Here is a 16,206-nt window from a genome sequence, read left to right as displayed (position 1 = left end):
TGAGATTGTGATTTTCCACTTACTGAATAATGGTAAATTTGATGTATTTTACAGTCTAGGCATTTTCACTTAAGCTGCCTGTAGTGTGGTTTGAGACATACACGTTTGTACTATGAACTGTAAGAAATGGAAGATTCTAGGTTTAATCACCTGCTGCTGTATTTGCAAAGACAAAGTTACTTAAAGAAGTGATTATAATTAGAAGTAGATTACAGATGTGATACTTGATATTTTTAAGGTAAAGTTGTTTTGTTTTTGTGTGTAATATCTGAAAGCCTTCTTAAGAAATGTGTTTTCATGATTTCACAGTTTCTCCATGTATTTTATTCCTGGGGCCCAATTCTAGGCTTCCCTAAAAAGTCCAGAGCTCAGTTAACCTTCTGTTTATAGTTCTAAAGAAAACAAGGCCTGCAATGCCTGCATTCTCTAAGGAATTCCACCAGTCTGCCTGGAAAGAGCCTTGCTCCCTAAACATCTTCAGCAAAAGATGCCAATACCTGTAGTGAGGACCTCCCCTAAGGCTAGGCCACTCTGTAACCAGGTTATCTCTCCCTGAAGTCAGGGAGCCACCTCTCCACCCCTGTGCCCACCACCCCGACTCCTTTTGCTCTGTCACACGTGGTGAGGGTCACTAAAGCCTAATGAGGTTGAGTCATGGGAGTTAGTCAGCCTTACAGCTATCGTGTGAGTGGGCTAAGAATGAGAATTTTGGAAAAGATTGCAGCCTTTTACCCTTTAGGGTTGTTTCTGATATTCTGTAGGCCTGAAAGTGCCCACCTAAATAAAATAGAGCTAAGAAATAGTGAAATAGAAATGTAAGACAATCCTGAGGTAGGCCCAGTTGGTTGATTGGCTTTCTCATTTTGAAATGACATTGCTCTACAAATACATGCTAAGTTTCTTGGCCTGGCTGGTCCTTTTTAACCACCATACTAATACTCTTAACTGTTCACCTCTCTGCTTTAGTGGATGTCTAAAGCAAGAGTGAATCTTAACATGACCACATTTGTTCAAATATGACACACAATAGAATCTAACATCAGGAGAACTATGTGCGCCATCCTGTGAAGTTTATTTCTGTGGTTTTTACATTTATTTTATGCGTATGTGTGCTTGTGTCTCTGGATGTATGCTTGTGGAAGCCAGAAGGAGCATCAGATCCCTGAACTACAAGTGTTTGTGAGCTGCCTGATGTGGGTTCTCTGGAAGAGCAGCAGACATTCTTCATCACTAAGTGCTCTCTCTCTCTCTCTCTCTCTCTCTCTCTCTCTCTCTCTCTCTCTCTCTCTCTCTCTCTCCAGCTGTTCTGTGTGTTCTCTTAAGTGAGCAGATTAAGCCATTTTTTCTGATACTGGTTTGTGGTGGGAAAAAGTACTTACACATAAGTTGTTCAGAGTTGGGGGGAGTGTGCCACCCTAAGTTGTGAAAACTGACATTGTACACTACACTGGCTACTTCCTGGTTGAGATTTGCCTGAATCCTACTTGTAGGTCCTAGAAATGGTGTGATAGAATCTTAGAATATCCAGGTTTCTAACCCTGCTGAAGTCTTGACTTTGGAGAAGCTGTAAGGAAGCTAAGGGATTGAGAAGATGGGGGAGGGGTGGAGTAAAGATCTTAACACCCCAGCATGAGGATAATCTGAATGTGAATCCCTAGGACCTATAAGGCCAGGGTGGTAATGCATGCTGGGTAATCTCTTCAAACCTGAGATGCAGGAGGATTCCTGGAAACTTGTGGGCCAGCTGCCCTGGGGCACACAGCAGCAGGGAGGCACAAGAGGCTGTTCAAGGTGGTGGGCACCCAAGGTTGTCCTCTGTCTACATGTGCATCATGACAAACATACATTCACACATGAATGCATGCACACAGAAATAAGTCATCGGAAAATTTAAGTTACTGTGTTTGTATTGTCTTTTTAAGCCTCATGTAACAGTTATTTAGGCTAGTGTTGCTTAAAGGTGGTTTGAGGTAGTTTTAAAAGGTAGCTTCTTGGGAGCTGGAGATGGCTCAGCAGTTATGAGCCCTGACTTCTCATCTGGAAGACGTGGTTCAGTTCCCAGCACCCACATAGCAGCTCACAACTGTCTAACTCAGGAGATCTGATGTCCTCTTCTGACTTCTGTGGGTACCAGGCACAAAAATGCAGGTGAAACATCCATACACATACAAACAAATAAATGCTTAGAAGAGAAGGGGGTAGCTTCTCTTTAGAGAGAAGAAATCAAGTTTAGAAGAAGTTAGGTAAAACCCCAAGGCCATCCCTCATCCCTGACACTTTCCTGTCAGTGAGACAGCCTGTGCACTGAGTTGGGCCACACTCATCTATGCCCTGCACTTCCATATGGTTCCTTCATGGCCAGGCTAGATAGAACTCTGCCATGAGCCATTCTGTCTTGGTTTAGACCTCTTAGTGTATCCTGAATAGGTGCCAGAGCTCTGGGGAAGCTTTTCAAGGAAAAGGCTCAGCTCTAACGTCTTGAGATGAAGAGGCCAGAGACAGTGGTGCTTCCTCCTATCATCCTACTTCTCGCTTTGCTGAATTTCCTGGGAGCTAATGATAGCTCGCTCTCTCTGCTATTCATATTTCTGGTCATTCCAACACCTTGGAAAAGAAATAACGCCTCTACAATTTGCATGCATGGTCCCACTTGGCCTCACAAATGAAGGCAAAAGGTTTTTATCTCCATTTGATAGATGAGGAAACTAAGGCTGGTCAGTGGTAGAGCTCTCACAGACCTTATGTTGTAGCTGGAAGTTTTCCTGTGTCCCTTCCAGTCCCGCAGCCACTCAGACCCAAGTAAACACAGAGGCTTATATTAATTATGAACGGGATGGCCTATGGCTCAAGCTTCTTGCTAGCTAGCTCTTAGCCCATTTCTATTAAACTACAAGTTGCCATGTGGCTGTGGCATTACCAGTCAGCTGGCATCTTGCTGCTCCTTGGGTGGTGGCAGGTGTTTCCCTTTACTCCCCTATCTCCTTTCCTATCTCTCTTGGATTTTCCTACCTGGCTCCATCCTGCCCTGCCATAGGCCAATGGAGCCTTAGTTTATCAACCAATCAGAACAACACATTCACAGCGTATATAGGAAGATATCCCACAGGACTGTTGTGGGGCCAGGATTAGAGTCTTCACAGACTGCCCTTGTAGCATGTTGTTTTCTAAAGAGTTTCTCTGTGTTCCATGTCCCTGCCTTGGCTGCCTACTGCTGTCTTCTCACAGAACTCCATAGGAAGTCAAGTCCATCTAGTATCGGTGAGTGTTGGGTGGCATGTTTGGCACACATTTCTTCTCTGCGTTCACTGATTGTATGAAAGGGCTGGTTTTGGAAGTGTATAGTGATTTGCAGTGCTTCACATACTGATGGAAAACCAAAGTTGTGTTTATAAAGGCAAGTTATGCTCCAAGGCGTCAGTGTTGAACAGCATTTAAAATGTGCATCTGAGAACAGCTTACAAAAGGCAACAGAAGGTCAGACCCGCTAGTTCCAGTCCAGTCTGTAGTCAGCAGTTCTTAAAGCATAAGGTATGCAGCTGTGGTAACTGCTAGGCCAAAGGTGATGGAGTGGCTGGACAGAAGACCTGGCAGCAGATGGGCAGCCTAGTGGAGGGTGACTGGACTGGAGGAGACAGCTCTGCCACATGGCCCAGTGACTCTTCTTTTCAACTTGCCAGTGCAGGACACGGTAAATAAAGACGCCTTGAGCACTAAATTCAGTCAGTACCTGCATTCCTTCTCAGATGCTTTAAGAGATCGGTACCAGAAGCTAAAGTAGGAAAGTCCAAATACATGACCACTTATTAGGACTTAGGCTTTGTAGAAGGGGCCTCAGGTGAGGTTCTTGCCAGTGAGGTAGTGACAGATGTCTTCCTCCTGTGCATCCAGTACAAATTGGACAGAGTCCAAAAGGTGGCCCTTTTTGATGCACCAAACTACCTAACTGCTGAGGGCACAGACTGGGTTTCTTCCAGGCTTTGAGCTGCAGGGTGATTTGCAGCGATTGACTGGCTTCCTGTGCACTTTACTTGTCCATAAGACAGTGTCCGCAGAACTGAGAAGGAAAAGGTGGAACATTATTCCCTCTAGCCAGAGATTGGGTTGCTGTGTTAGAATAACCAAAGTAATGTATGTCTAATATGCTGCAGGTCATATTAGATAAAATTAGATTGTGCTTGTTAAAATTTACATACTTGTCAAACACTAAGCTTGCACTCTAAGGAAGTGATCAGACATGCCTCTTTGCCTGGAATAATTCCAAGCATAATTATTCATCCCACCCTCTACCTCTGCTTTGCATTCTCAAAGGCATCTTCCTTTTGCTGGGGCTGTAGTTCATACGTGTGAGGCCTTGGCTTCAATTCCTAGTACTAGAGAGAAAATTATTTCTGAATTTGGTTGGTTGGTTGGTTGGGTTGGGTTTTTTGTTTGTTTGGTTGGTTGGTTGGTTTGGTTGGTTTGGGCCTTGGTTTTTTGTTTTTTGGGTGTTTGTTTGTTTGTTTAAAGACAGGGTCTCACTATGAAGTCCTGGATGTACTGGAACTCACTATGTAGAACAGGCTGGCCTCGAATTCACAGAGATCTGCCTGCCTCTACTTCCCAAGTGCTAGGATTAAAGGTATATGCCATTATGCATTATGCCCAGCTGAAAAGCATCCTGTTTTAAGAATTAGTTTTAGTGTTATCCTAAGTATAGCAGGCACACATTTAACCTCACTCACTCTCACACACACATAAAAAATCTATACATCCAGTGTAAATTGTTTCGTGTTCATCTTGGAAGAAAAAAATGCCCCTCCAACCTAACACACGTATTAGCATAGAAACTAACCTTCACTTAGTATATATTAGGATGCTATTCATTCTGCTGTGTATAAAACTGAAGAAAAATATCCAAGTCATGCTTTGCAGTCATGTTCTCAGTAACTCACTGGCAAGTAGAGTATATTCCAGTTGGGAAGCAGACTTGGAAGCCATACGTGTTAGGATAGACAAGCTGTATAGAGAAGGGTGCCTTGAAATGAGGGGTGGGTAGGAAGTTTCCCTGGGTGTCTGTCCCTCCAAAGCACCTCATGTTCTCAGTTATGTTTTTTTTTTTTTTTTTCTCACAAGTTAATGCAGATTTTCTTTGTCCCATACAGTCTGGAACAATGACCACATTTCTTGGCTCCTGGTGACTGCCGCACACAAATTTGGCCCACTGTGTGGTCAGATTCCTTCTGGCTTCCTCCAGCCCGAGAGTGTTGGTTTGGAAACAAGAGGAGAGGCCCTCCACGGGACCTCTCAGTGGCAGGGAATAAACAGCAAAGGCCTGTCACACTGCCGCAGATGTGGCCGCTGCCTGGAGTAGGAGGTGCCCCCTCTTGGCTGTGGGGGCATCTTTTTGAACCCTAGAGCCTGTGGTCCTCAGGAAGAATCAAATGTCTGAGTTGTCACACTGGTGTGTGTCATCCTCAGGCTGTCAGAGCTGCATTCCCATCACGGCCATGACCACCTCACAGTTACATGGCAATGTTCTTGTAACTGGGGGAAGCAGACTGGCTTTGCTTTGAGCTTATTGTCCCTTCATACCCACCTTTTGCACTCTGCTCTTCCCCATCTGCAGCATCTGCTCATAGAACATTCCAGAATGGTTAATTCTTCACATAGACCTCCATGTAGTGAATGACATCTGTTCTCACCATGCAGACTGCACGTGGCTGTGATGTCAGTTTGCTTGCAAAGTGGTGCCTCAGAATCCTCCAAGCTTTGCTATTCATTAGCTGCCAGCGCCTTTCATGGCTAGTGCTCAGAAATCACACCTAATTCATCGGAAAACGTCTTTTGCAGGCTTAGCATCATCGGGGAGGAAAAGGATGTGGAGGACTTGATAGGCTTTGGTATGACAGGTTGTCGAATGGGTCAGTGCTGTACAGACTCACACCTTCAATTCAATGTGGTGCTCAGTTGTGTGTACAACTGGCATGTCTTTAAAAGGCATGTGGAGGGGATAGAGATGATGGCCCAACAGTTAAAAGCACTTGGCCGCTCTTCCAGAGGATCCAAGTTGGGTTCCCAGCACAACTCAGGCAGCTCAAAACCATCTGTAACTTCCCTCTGGTGGATGATGTCCTCTTTGGCATCTGCAGGCACTAGGGTCATGTAGCATATATTCGCACAGGCATGCATACACACACAAATAATAAATAAATAATAAATAAATAATAATAATAAATAAATAATAATAATAAAGTATATGGAACCTAAACACTTAATTTTGAAAACAGTCTGCATACCTGCAATGCCAGCACTTAGGAGGACTGTAAGTTCAAGGCCAGCCTGGTTTACACAGCAAGAGCCTGCCTCCAGTAGCAATAAATCACACCACAAAGCCTCAAGTTCTCTTAATTGCTTCAGCCAGGCAGTGGTGGCGCATGCCTTTAATCCGGCTGAGGCAGGCGAATCCCTGTGAGTTTGAGGCCAGCCAGTCTACAGAGCGAGTTCCAGGGCAGAAAAATCATGTCTTGGGGGAGGGGGGGGAATTAATTGCTTTAAGAAACATTTGATTTTAAGAATATAAGTGTACAGGGTCTTCTCCCCAGGGAATTCGTTAGCCTGATGTCCACTAACACCCACCAAAACGTGTTCTTGAGAATGAATGAGTCATAAACCAGCATGTCACACCCAGCCAAAGAGACCAAACCCAAAGAGACCATTGTCAGACATTCAAGGCTGTCAGGCCTGGTGGTGGAGAGAACCAGAGACTGGATGTAGCCCCTCAAACACAGGGAGCAATGGGGTGATGCTTTTATTGTGCTGTTAAGGTAAGTGGAGGAAAACAGGAACAAAGAGCCCACATTCTTGGTCCTAGTGTGTAAACCCTGGGCGTCCCACTAACTAGATAAATGACATTGAACGAGTCACTTAGCCCATTACTACCTTCATTGTTCAGCTAAAACTCAGGGTAGAGATAGCCGGGCGTTGGTGGCGCACGCCTTTAATCCCAGCACTCGGGAGGCAGAGCCAGGCGGATCTCTGTGAGTTCGAGACCAGCCTGGTCTACCAAGTGAGTTCCAGGAAAGGTGCAAAGCTACACAGGGAAACCCTGTCTCAAAAAACCAAAAAAAAAAAAAAAAAAAAAAAAAAAAAACTCAGGGTAGAGCAAATACCTAACCACATGTCATTAGGAGAGGTGGTGATCCGCAACACCCACTGAACGGCAGGTTGTATGTGAGCTTATCTGAGGCCTGGAGGGTACTTCTGTCTCAGGCTCGTAGACTGTTAAAGAGTCTAGCCAAGGAAATAAGTGAGAACCAAGCCTCTAGAACGGTGTGACGTCATTGATATGGGAAACACTCTCAGCTGACATATTTTTTTAAAAAATGTTTTGGGAAGAAGAAAAGTATATAAAAGCAAATTATAAAGGTCTGAGGATAAAAAGCTTAAGTAATGATAAAAAGGTGACTTAAGGTGTATAAAAGAATAAAACATGTTTCAGATTTCTTTCTCTTGCTATTCTGCTGTTACATTGAGACTCCAAAAGGTTCATAGTTTTAAAAGCCTCAATTGCTCAGCCACTGCTCGTGGCATTGATGAGTCAAACAGCCTCTGAAAGTTTTAATCACTTTCTCATCAAGGCCTCACAGGCACAACAGTGAGATTCAGAGCAGGCCCTTCAGAAAAACCTGTCTCAGGACGGGGACACCTGCTGCTTAGTCCGCAGCTGTATTTTCTCAATCAAGTCCATACGCTCTTGGGTAGAAGGGACAGACAGGAAGCACAGGTTTGGGTGTGAGTTTGGGGGAGATGTGAAGGGCAGGCAGATGCTGTGTCCAAAGAAGAGCCAAGTCTGCAGGAGCCCTCCAGCCTTGAGTGGGACATGCCGTACAGACGACACTGGCATGTTGGGTACAGCTTTCCTTTTGCCATGCCCATAAAGTCAGCAGCTAGCCGGCAAGCAGCCACACCATCCCTTCCTGCAGGTTTGGGAAATACACAGGAACCATTCATCCCAAAGTCTCAGGCCAACTACAGTGCTAAACATCGGAAGTTGGGAAGAGAGCAATAGTTCGGTTCTTACCTGTGGGCCAGCACTCCAAAGGCTGAAGCCAGGAGGATTGTAAGTCCCAGGCCAGGACAAGACAAATGAAAGGGAGAAGGGCAACAGAGAAGGGATGGTGGCGTTGGTGGCCGGTGCCTGTGATCCCAGCACTCAGTAGCAGAGGTGGGAGGGGATGATGTCACCATTTCAAGGCCAGACTGGTCAGCAAGACAGGGATATGCAGAAAGACTTTTAAGAAAAACAGAAGGGGGCTGGAGAGACGGCTTAGAGGTTAAGAGTTCTAGCTGCTCTTCCAGAGGTCCTGAGTTCGATTCCCAGCCTCCACAGACTCAACCATCTAATAGGATATGATTCCCTCTTATGATGTGCATGAAGACAGAACATGCATATACATAACATACATGAATGAATAAATGTTTTTTATTTAAAAATGACAAAAAAAAAAAAAAAAAAAGCTTGAAGAGGAAGGATTTAAACTGGGCAGTGGTGGCACACATTTTTAATCCCAGCACTCAAGAGGCAAAGGCAGGTGGATCTCTGATTTTGAGGACAGCCTAGTCTACAGATTGAGTTCCAGGACAGCCAGGGCGTCACAGAGAAACCCTGTCTTGAAAAACGAAGGAAGCCGGGCAGTGGTGGCGCACACCTTTAATCCCAGCACCAGCACTCGGAAGGCAGAGCCAGGTGGATCTCTGTGAGTTTGAGGCCAGCCTGGGCTAACAAGTGAGTTCCAGGAAAGGCACAAAGCTACACAGAGAAACCCTGTTTTGAAAAACCAAAAAAAAAAAAAAAAAAAAAAAAGAAGAAGAAAAAAAAGAAAAAGAAAAAAGAAGGAGGAAGGAAGACAGACAGGAAGGACTTGTTGGCTCACAGTTGAAGGAGACACAGTCCATCATGGTGGAGGCAGGAAGCAGGAAGATGAGGCATCTTCATCTGATGTCAAGAGGCAGAAATGATAAAGCTGGTCCTTAGCCCCCCTTCTCCTTTCCATGCAGAGTGTTATACTCATATGTCCCAGGCCATGGGATGGTGGGCCCACATCTACAGAGGGTCTTCTCCCTTTGGTTAACCTAGTCAAGACAATTCTTTGCAGATATGCCCAGGCACTTGACTCTTAGATCCTGTCAAGTTGACAGTTAATGCTCACCATCACACTTCCCTGTGGTAAAGACATTCAAAAGCAGCCTAACAAGCCAAGCACAGTAACACACAATTTGAATCCCAGCACTCGGGGCAGAGGTAGGTGGGTCTCTGTGAGTTCAAGGCCAACCAATGCTTTGTTGTGAGACCCTGTCTTAAAAAGACACACACACACACACACACACACACACACACACACACACACACACACACACACCAGCAATAAAAGCAACTGAACAGACAGCAATTCCAAGTTCTCATTTCCTCGTCTGTGAAATGGAGAAGCTGAACTAGATGTGTTGAGTGGCTTCCTCCTGGGTCTCACATGCTCCTTTGTGCTTAAGCTTACAGTTTCCCCAAAGGAGAAGACCCATGGGCGTCTGTGGGAGGCTTCCCAGCAGCTCTGCTGACTGCAGGAAATGTCCCAAGATTATAAAAACCCCACTGGATAACTAAGAAGAAAATCATTAGCTCTGGATGCTTTTATAGTAACAGCTCCTCTTATGACTACGAAGTTAATAGATAAAGTTAATTATAGACATCTTAGAAAATAGGGACTGTGAGAAAAGAGTTAAGAGCAGTTTAGCTCTCTTATGCCTTGCACATGTCTGAGGGATCGGTGAGTAAGGCCTTGGCCAAGAGCTGACAATGCAGCCATCGGGTGGCTTTTGTTAGTGACTGGTGACTGTGGTAAAGTAGTTTGTCAGGACTGCTTTCTGAAAACATCATGATAGACATCATGATAGACGCCTGGTCTCATTATAAGAGGCCCAAGTTTAGTTGCCATGGCTACGTGTGCGCAAAGGACTGTGCCTATGTGAACACTCTGCTTAACAGCCTTAGACTACGAAGGAGACTTCAGCAGACTTGCATGGGCAAAAAGACATTCCATACTGTCTCTGTAGAACACTGCAAGACAGGGTTCCTGTGTGACTTGCCTGAAGGAAGAGCTTTGGAAGCCCACCTTGGGGGCTGGAGAGATGGCTCAGCGGTTAAGAGCACTGGCTGTTCTTCCAGAGGTCCTGAGTTCAATTCCCAGTGACCACATGGTGGCTCACAACCATCTGTAATGAGATCTGGCATGCAGGCAGAACACTGTCTACATAGTAAATTAAATAAATCTTAAAAAGGAAGCCCACATTGAATCTGTCTGAACCCAATAGATGCTCATTTTTTTTTTTTTTTAAGCTGAGGATCGAACCCAGGGCTTTGTGCTTGCTAGGCAAGCGTTCTACCACTGAGCTAAATCCCCAACCCCAAAGCTCATCTTTTTTTGTTCTTTGTTTTTGTTTGTTTGTTTGTTTTTGAGACGGGATTTCTCTGTGTAGCTTTGGAGCCTGTTCTGGATCTCACTCTGTAGACCAGGCTGGCCTCGAACTCACAGAGATCCACCTGCCTCTGCCTCTGGAGTGCTGGGATTAAAGGTGTGGGCTACCACTGCCCCCCCATGGAGGGCATTCTTATTCAAACCACCACAAAGTCCCTCAGCTTTTAAGGGAGTCGAAGGCAAGACACAGAAATGGATCTGACTGCAACCCACAGGTCCAGGGAGGCTCCCTAGCAGGGAGGACCCTAGGATGACTGTGGCTTATAATAAGCTTTGGTTTTGCCCAATCACTGGGCATGCTTTAGTGAAACATTTCACTATATAGGATAAGAATTTGTACCATATAGAGCAGATGAAAGGATATTCAGGAGGAGAGGCTAAAATCTTTTTAGATTATGGATTAGCCTATAGAAAAATGTCTGCCATAAATCAAACAGTGAAGGGGAAGATGAATATGAGTCTCATTTACACAATTTAAGTAAAACATAGCTCTCTGAACAGATGAAGCTAGGTTTCTTCTATATCCCAGAATCTAATCAATATATGTATAATTCAGCTATTATTTGGCTTACAACGGCTTATTGGGAAATGTTATCATTTTTACTATTTTCTACAGAGAAAATATTTTCCAGTTTCAAATAACTCTGGATTTTGGAATTGTAACCTGTTTTTATGTTAAAAAAAAAAACATTTAAGTGGAGAATGCTGAAGGATCACTGAACTCGATGTTGTATTTACATATCTATATCTATATAAAATAATGGTTATAAATGTCTGTTTAAAAGGGTGAAGTGCAAATGTGAATTTAACAAGAAGTTGTAGATTTTTCAACACTGTACACAAACTCCTTTATTACAAATTAATATGCTTCGAAAGAAAGGAAGAAAGAAAGAAAGAAAGAAAGAAAGAAAGAAAGAAAGAAAGAAAGAAAGAAAGAAAGAAAGAAAGAAAGAAAGAAGGAAATGGATCTGAGTTTTCCCACACTGTAAGGTGTTTGGGCTACTGTAGTTATATGTGTCATCAGGGAATTCTTTCTGGAAGCCAAGAAGATCTCAAAACCAGCAAGGAAAGGCACCTCCCCCAACCTCCCAGTGCAGCCTGGGAAACGTGTCAGTGGCACCTGCTCTCTCCTTCCTCTAAAAAACCGAGGAAGTGGCCTGACGTGGTGGCGCACACCTGTAATCCCAGCACTCTGGAGGCAGAGGCAGGTAGATCTCTGTGAGTTCGAGGCCAGCCTGGTCTACACAGTAAATTCCAAGCCAGCCAGAGCTGAGGATATATTAAATAAATAAAGAATGAATGAACGAACAGATAAATAAATAATACCAGGAAGTGTCCTGCATGCTGACATCATAGGATAGCTTAGGGGAAAATAAAATGAAATCCAATGTTTACATAACATTTGAATTTTAAAAAATTGTATAGGCACCAGAGTGATGCACTTGGCAATTGCAGCACCTTCAGGCATCCTCTGTGCCTGGTCTGTTTGGCATCTCCACGCTGGGCAGGGTTACGGCCATCCTCGTCAGCATCAGCTTCGCCCTCCTGGCCTTCCTTCCGACACCTTCATTCCTTTCCCTGAATGGCCTTTTCAGGATTGGACTCTGGCTTTGGGGGGCAGGTTTAGCCTACAACCTCGATGATCATCTCTGTGCTCCATCTTTCCTTGTCTTCCCAGCCCTTAGCATCCCATCTAGTTTTTCCTTTGTGCATGGCAGCCACACATCAGGAGGTCGGTCCCGGCCAGGGTGTGCAGGGCCTAAGGTTTGGTCCCTCAGGGGGTGTTGTTCCTGCATTTTTTATTGTTTGGTTTTGTTTTGTTCACAGTAGACAATTCCATCCTTAAAACACACACACACACACACACACACACACACACACAACTGTGGCTGGGCATGATGGGGGATGCTTGCACTTCTAGGACTGGGGAGAAGGAGGTAAGAGACCCAGGAATTCATGGTCATCCCCAGCTACTTGGGACCTGGTGTCCAACAGCACACATCAATAAAACCATCTGAATGAATGCTTTTTGTTTCAATTTAAGGTATGTAGTGATAGTTCTAATTCTTTTTTATCATAAGGAAATGGATTGTTTTGTTTTATAATAGGCTGGCATTGTATGAAAGTGAATAATGGAGGGCTGGAGAGATGGCTCAGGGGTTAAGAGCACTGACTGCTCTTCCAGAGGTCCTGAGTTCAATTCCCAGCAACCACATGGTGGCTCATAACCATCTGTAATGAGATCTGGTGCCCTCTTCTGGTCATACATGCTGTATATAAAGTAAATAAATAAATCTTTAAAAAAAAAAAAAAAGAAAGTGAATAAAATGGAAACCGATTAATTAATTAATTAAAATGTCTTCACAGCAATGAATAGATATGTTTGATCAGACAACTGGACAGCATTACCTATCCACGTTGACTCATTAAATTATCCATCACAGGTTTGATTTTGCTTGTTTAAAGGGGAAAGGGCAGCAGGAAACAAAAAATGATTTATTCAAGATTGATGATAACTCCAGGATGGGCCTCCCCGAGGGAAAAAGCCAGTTGGTCTAGTGAGTCAGAAACCCGTCACAGCCATGCAAGTGTGACAGTGGTCAGGAGAGGGCACTGTCTCCTGCTTGTGTAACTATCCTCATGGGAACCAACATGCCACGAGATGTGGATACTTTCAATTCATTATTTTTTACTGCTCTTGAGTCAGTGTATCATATAACCTTTGGTATTTCACCATGGCACCAAAGCATCTCATCGGCAATACTGAGTCAGTGTGTTAATAGTGCGTGGAGGCACGGACCAACTCTGCCCTGTGGCTTTCCCAGAGAGATACACTTTGTCCAACCAGGCAGACCCCAGCCAGATGGTGCTTCCAGACTAAGCAAACTCATGTTGGTACTGGAGGGAACAAGACACCTGGAGTATTTGGCAACTGAAAGGAGAAACTGAGAGGAATCTTCTAGGCAAGACTGAGGGTATGTTTGGGAATTCCCTCGTGGTGCCTGGCAATGCTCTGTGCTTAGCGGAGCTGCCACATCTAATCTGGTTTCTTAATTAGAAATGGGAACCCACGTAAGTGTAGTAACCCCTTAGTTTTCATTGATAATTAAAAGCTGCCACTTTGATGACGGCTCACATTTGTGCTGTGTGAGTGTTTGCAGAGGGCTCTCCCATCACAGAGCAGGCAGAGAAGGCATTAATTATTTCCAGTTTACAGCCGGGGAAGCAGAGGGTAAGTGATTCGCTTGGGCTTCCTGTGAGCCCAAGCCTGAGAGGGGACCAAAAATCTGGGGCCTGGTGCCAGCTCTGTGTTCTTTCCCTTATCAAAAATAGACCGTCACTCACATAATGGCTATCTCCAGTGTCCATCAGCGATGAATGTATGTATACACTGTGAGTGAAAATTCTTTTTGGATTGTGCCCAGCTAAAGACAAGAACGCAAGCATATTCACAGCAGTGTAATTTGTTTTTGTTTGTTTTGTTGGGCTTTTTTGTTTTTGTTTTTGTTTTTGTTTTTGTTTTAAAGACAGGATTGGTTTCTCTGTGTAGCCCTGGCTGTCCTGGTACTTACTCTGTAGACCAGGCTGGCTTTGAACTCAGAGATCCGCCCGCCTCTGCCTCCCGAGTGCTGGGATTAAAGGTGTGCACCACCATCGCCAGGCCAGAAGTGTAATATTTGTAACAGCCCAATCTGGCAGCAACCCAAATTCCACCAACAGAGAATGGGTAATGGTGGTCCATTTATATAGTGGGATACCATACAGCAACTAAAATAGAACTAACCATCAGAAATGACACTCAAAAACAAGCAAAATGAGTATGATAAGTGGGAAGTCGGGATTAGTAACTGGAAGGGGGTGGGGGGTATGAGGAGAACTTTGGGTTATAGCTAAAGTCCTACTACTCAGACTGGCTAGCTGATACCCGAGGAACATGTGTTCATTTTGTATAAAGTTACCAAGCAGCACACCTAGGATGCATACATGTTTCTGCTCATATGTTACATTTCAGGAAGCTTGGTTGATCCTAATTTGTCTTCTTTCTTTCTTTTTAACTTTCTTTCTATTTTTTCCTTGTGTCTTTCACATCATGCATCTCGAGCCCATTCATTTCCTGTCTCTTCGTATCCACCCTCTGCCTTGCAACTTCCCCCCAAAATAAAATGAAATAAAATTTAAGAGAGATTGTTTTTTTAAAAAGAGAGAGAGAAAAGAAAAAGAAAAAAATCTCGTCCTGGAAGCTGCAGTGTGACACAGTGAGTCACGCAGTAAACCCTTTGTCCATATATCTTTACTTGCAGGTGTTCCTTGCAGAGTCATCGGTCTGGTTCAAGGTCTCTGGTTTCTGTTACATCATTTATACTGGGCCCTCACTGGGGCTCCTCTTGGGTATCCTGTTGTTGCCCTGTGTCGTGGGGATCCTGTAGCTTTGGGTCTGCAGGATGTGCCCCTTCCCATGCTCCAGCAGATCATAGATGGGGTGGATGTTGGGGTGGGCCAACTCATAACCCTGTTTCTGGGACTGGGTAGTTGCAGGGTTGGTCAGCCGGCCAGCTCTCCCTGTCCTCCTCACCAAGGTGAGCTCTCTGGCATTGCCCTTTGCAGCAACGAGCAAGGGGCAGGACTGGTTCTCCTGCTTTCGTGTCCTCAGGGTCGGCTCGCCCACACCTGCACCAGCAGGGCCAGCTCTACTGTGCTGTCCAGGTGAGGTGCAGGGCCTGCTCTTCCAAGTGCTGCAGCTGGTGAGGGGCAGCGACCGCTCTCCTGCTTTTAGGACCTCAGGGCCCGCTCTCCCACCCGCCTCAGGCAGGGAGGGGGCAATCTCCCCCTTGCCCATGCCACCCTATGGCTGATGAGGGGCGGGGCCAGGCCTCCCACTCTCACTCTTTGTTGAGACAAGTTCCACTATATAGAGCAGGCTGGCCTCGAACTCACCGAGATCCACCTGCCTCTGCTGAGTGCTGGGATCAAAGGTGTGCTTCACCACACCCAGCTATTTTTATTCCCCCCCCCTTTTTGTGTGTGTGCTTTTCCTTTTACAGATTTATTTTAATTTCATTTTTTAATGTGTTTGAGTGATTTGCCTGTCGTGTATGTACGTGCACACCCCTTGCATGCCTGGTGCTCAAGGAGGTCAGAGGAAGGCAGCACATTCCTTAGGACTGGAAGTACAGACACTTGTGCGCTGCCATGTGGGGGCTGGGACTCGAACCCAGGTCCTCTGGAAGAGCAGCCGATGGCGCTCTTAACGCTGAGCTGTCTCTCCAGCCCCTCATCTTTTTCTTTTCAATTTCTGGTTTCCACTGTCTGTTTGAAGATAGGATCTCTCACTAATATTGGAGCTCATCCTCCGATCAGGCAGGCTGGCCAGAGAACTCCAGAGATCCACCAGCCTCGCCTCCCCACCTGGGACTGCAGGCACAGGCTGCCATGGTAGCTCTTCCTGTGGATGCTAACGATGAAAGACCTAAGGAACTCTCCCATCCCCAAGGTGCAGACGGGAGAGAGGGGGAGCAGCTGGGAACGGAAGCTGCTCAGAAGTCTACAGCTTGGGCAGAGAAGGCGCAGGGGTAAAGAGGCTCGCCGAGCAAGCCTGCTGACCTTCGTTCTAGCCCCAGAACTCACGTTGAGGCGGAAGGGGAGAACCAACCCACGAGGTTGTCGTCAGACCCCCACGTGCACATCCCCTCACACATGC

This window comes from Peromyscus leucopus, chromosome 9 (genome assembly GCF_004664715.2).
Source record: "Peromyscus leucopus breed LL Stock chromosome 9, UCI_PerLeu_2.1, whole genome shotgun sequence".
Lineage (NCBI taxonomy): Eukaryota > Metazoa > Chordata > Mammalia > Rodentia > Cricetidae > Peromyscus > Peromyscus leucopus.
The sequence above is the reverse complement of the archived record's forward strand: the minus strand, read 5'-3'. Positions refer to the sequence as shown.